The 4,589-nt window shown below is 31.8% G+C and overlaps 1 protein-coding gene across 10 annotated transcripts in view; it reads left to right on the top strand.

Moving 5' to 3' along the window:
* CHRM3 (cholinergic receptor muscarinic 3) overlaps positions 1–4,589 on the top strand; it is a 658,611-nt gene that overhangs the window by 605,540 nt on the left and 48,482 nt on the right. The window lies entirely within an intron of this gene.

Raw genomic sequence — 4,589 nt, 5'->3', positions numbered from 1 at the left:
GTAAGATTCTTCTCTTATAGTTTATTTAGAGGGACCAGAAATATCAGCTTTGTCACTTTTAATGCCTTTTGAAAAACTCCAATCATATCTTATAGAAAAAAGTTCAGTCATCCTCTTACAAAAATGAACAGTTGTTTGCTCCTTCCACATCTGTCTAATCAACTGGTTAGTCATTTGGTAGTCAAGGCGCATTTAAGGACTTGCTATGTACCAGGAGCATAAGAATATTAAAGTACCAGAGATGATCTAAGTAAAGCAAAAACAAGGTCTCTCCCCTCAAAGGATTCACATTCCAATCAAAGAGATAACGATTATGTATATAAAACATTTATAGAGCAAAATTTGAATCTCTCTTTTTTCCTTTTCAATGAAGTTTTTATTTTATTTTTTCTGATTACATGCAAAGATTGTTTCTATATTTCTACTTTTTTTTTTAGTTTTTGCAAAGCAATGGGGTTAAGTGGCTTGCCCAAGGCCACACAGCTAGGTAATTATTAAGTGTCTGAGGTCGGATTTGAACTCAGGTACTCCTGACTCCAAGGCCAGTGCTCTATCCACTGCGCCACCTAGCTGCCCCTTATATTTCTACTTTTGCAAGCTTTTAAGTTTCACATTCTTTACCAACCTGTCTTCCCTTCCCTCTCTCCATGGGAGCAAGCAATCTGATATAGATTGTACATGTACAATCATGTATAGCATATTATTGAAAAAAATCTCAAAGAGAAGGTACTAGCTACTGGCAGAGGAAGAGGGGAATAGGTCCCTAAGAGAGTTTGAAAAGGCATAAAATTAGGAGATGGAGTATCATATATACACTAAATGCAAGGAAAAACAAATTGACCAGCATAGCTGGATCATAGAATGTACCAAAAAAAAAATGAAGTATAAGAATACTAGAAAGACAGGAAGGGGCCAGATTTATAAAGGGTTTTAAATGCCAAATAAAGCATTTTCTACTTAATCTTGGAAGTAAAATGTAGCCAGAGTTTATTTGGAATGGAGATGACATGGTTAGACTTGCACTGTAGGAAAATCATGTAATTTAACCTGCTATATCGAGTTTAACTGGGATGGTCTTTTTTAAAATTTAAATATTTTTTATTTGTTTTTCCAACTACATGCAATAGTAGTTTTCACCAATCAGATCTTTTTGAAAGGTTTTCAGTTTACATTTTTCTTCCTCTTCCCCTTCCCCCCTCCCACTGACAGAAAGCAATCTAATATAGACTCTACATATGTAACCCTGCTAAACATAGATCCATATTAATCATGTTGTGAAAGAAGAATCAAATCCAAATGGAAGAAAAAAAATTAGAGAGAAAAAATGACAATACATAAAATAACTTTTAAAAATTGAAGATACAATTCCTTTTCTGGATATGGATGGTATTTTCCATCACATGTCTTTTACTATTGGAATGGTCCTAAGCAAGATGAACTAAAGAACAGTTGTAGAAAAACAGTTTTTTGGCAGTATGGCAGTGCTGAAATATTCATATTACATTTAGAACAAGAGATTTATGAAACTGATAGACATATGGCCAATGGGGATGATGAAGCTCCTGTTCAGCTAATTGGCATGAATTCCATGATGTAAAAGAAAGCTGTTTAGGGCCATGTTCCTGATGCCTTCTTGGAATTGCTGAGAAGATATAAACAAAACCAAAAAAAAAATCTACTATTCCCAGTAAGAATTGCCACACTTCATTCAGAAATATGTGCCTAGCTAAAAACTATGTGCATGTGTATATATGTATATATATATATACATATATACACACATGACAAATTTTTATATAGCTCTATACTTGACAATGTGAGTAACAAAAAGAGCCATAGTAGGTAGAAACCTAGTCAGGATATCTTGGATTCATCTCCTCCTTCTGACATTCTGGCTGTGTAAAACTGGGCAAGTCATGCAACTTCTCTGTGTTCAAGTCAATCCTGTAGGCCTATAAAATGTGGAAATGTACCAATTTGCATTGGCAGAGAGAGAGAGAGTTTCCTCCTCCTATACTTTAACTTAACAGTGAAATCACCGATCCCATCCCATAACTTATTTTGCAAATATTGTTATCAACTTGACTTCAAAGTACTTCTATGAGGAAAAATATGCAAGTATGATTTCCATTTTACAGATTTAAAAAGTGATGCTTTGAAAAACTGTGACTTGCCTGACTTCTTGTAACTATTAAAAATTTACAAGAGGAATTATTTTTATCACCAAATCAGCAAACTTTTATTGAATGCCATTGATAAACCAAGCATTGTGCTAGGTATACAAATAAAAAGTATAAAATAATTTCTAACTTTGTGGCACTTACATTCTATTGGGGAAATATAATAAATAGATACATAGATACATGGTTAGATAGCTATATGTATATATATATATATATATATATACATATATAGATATAAATATTGTGTTTGTTTAGATATATTACACATACATATTCCTTCACAAATAAATAGGAAACATCAAAGAAACAAGATATTTAAAACAGATTGGGAAGTGAGGAAGCAATTAGGATTATCATAAAAGGATTTGGGTAAGTATAGAGGCTTGACTCCAGTTTAAAAGAAGACTGATTCAAGGAAGTGGAGGTAGGGAGAAAAGAAACTCCAGACATGAGGAATAGTCAATTGAAACATGAAATTAGGGAGATGGGAAATAGATTGCCATAAGGGTGGGCAATGTGGTTAGGCCATCAAACGTGGGAAAGGGAATCATCAACCTTGAAAGTTTAAAGATAGGTTGGTACTAGACTTTGAAGGGTTTTAAATGCTAAACAGAAAAATGTGTTTCTTATTCTAGAAGTAATAGAAGGCCACTACAGTTTATTCAGTAGGGGAGCAATATAGTCTGATCAGCCCTTCAGGAAAGTCATTTACAGCTGAGTAGAATTTTGATTTGTATAGGTCCAGGTTTATTAGTTTATTATATTCTCTATATAAAAGAGAACATGACTTGATCTTAAATGTATATAATAAATAATGAGATAAAAATAAAAGAATGCTTTCTGAAGCCAATGTTTGTATTTGATAGAAATATAAGTAAAAAGAGTTCCTTATTATTTTTAACTAGATAATTATGGAATATCAAAATAAAATCATCAAAAAATTGTGTTAGACACCATTAAAATATTTTCACATATTTTATCTCATTCTAGTCTTTAAACTCCAGGTTAAAAACATTAAAATCCATATTTAAAAGATACAAATATTGAAACTCACAAAAATCAAGAACAATCTTGTATAATATTACTAGAAGCCAGGAAATACTCTTACCAGTAAACCTACATTATTCACATGATCATGTAATAGGAGAAAAGATTTCATTAATCTTAACAAAATCAAAAAATTCTAGTGGCTCAATCACTTAGGATTATCTAGTATAGCAGAGAGAATTTGAAATAAGATTTCAGTGTTATGTGTCTCATTCCACTGGGTTGTTTAATTTTTACTAGAACAGCAAAATTACAAGGCAAGATAATTTTAATAATATTATAATAAGAAAACAGATAATGTTATTTTGTGGTAAATAATGACTGATTTATGGAAAGCATACCATTTCATAAATAAGAAAGTTAAGTCCTCTGAAGTACTCCTCTCTTTAGTCCACAAGTGTTGTATATAGTAGAGCCAAGGGAAAAGGACTCAGTTGTCCTGACACTAGTGTGGATGAACAACTACAGTAAGACACTTTATTATGTTGGTTCTCTTTAAGGAAGGGAAAAGATAATTGATCAATCAAAAAAAAAAGAGTTATTTTGAAATTTTCAAAGTATACAAAGAACAGATTAATTTCCTCGAGTGAGGATACCTTTATGTGCCAACTTCCACTAGGACACATTAGTCATTGGAAGTCATCAAATGGAAATTCAATTTAAATAATGTAATTTTTCAGGTGCTGATGCTGAAATATAAAACATTTAAAACAAATAGCAGGAAGAACTATGGTTGAGCAGGGCTAATTGAATTAAAAGAGATTTGAAATAGAAAGGCTGAAAAGTAAATTATTTTAGTGAATGAAGCAGGAGATGGGCCCTAAAATTAAGTAAAGAGAATGTAAAGGGGAGAAATAGATGGAAGGTGAGATATGAGAAGAATGTCAATTTAAAAGAAGAGATTCAAAAGTATTTAACCACTGAATGTAGATGTGGAAAGAAGAAAGGAAGTAGTTAAAGATAATTTCAAGATTTTGGCATTAAAGAAAATAAAGATGTCAATCAAAAAGGCAGGCTTAAGAGCAAAGATGATAAGGCCTAGAGTTTAAAGTAGTATTGGAATAGATAATATTGGTGGACATGTGCAGAAAACTATTTGTTCAATAAATACTAATTAATGAGGCTGAAGACTTTACTCACTCTGACTCACTTTTCATGGTTGATCTTCTAATATATACTATTTACCTTTAGGTTTCAGGTCTTTAAACTTTATATCTCCTCTAGGACAAAACTTAGTGATAACTAGTGTCCATCTATTAGAAGTCATTTTTAGTTAGAGGAGTTTTAGCAAGTATTTCATTATTTTCCATTATAAAAAGTTAATTATTTCTTCTCATTTGTAGGTAGGGTTTGCTTGAT

This window comes from Macrotis lagotis, chromosome 2, assembly GCF_037893015.1.
Source record: "Macrotis lagotis isolate mMagLag1 chromosome 2, bilby.v1.9.chrom.fasta, whole genome shotgun sequence".
Classification (NCBI taxonomy): domain Eukaryota; kingdom Metazoa; phylum Chordata; class Mammalia; order Peramelemorphia; family Peramelidae; genus Macrotis; species Macrotis lagotis.
Note: the sequence above shows the minus strand (reverse complement) of the source record. Positions and strands in the feature narration are given on the sequence as shown.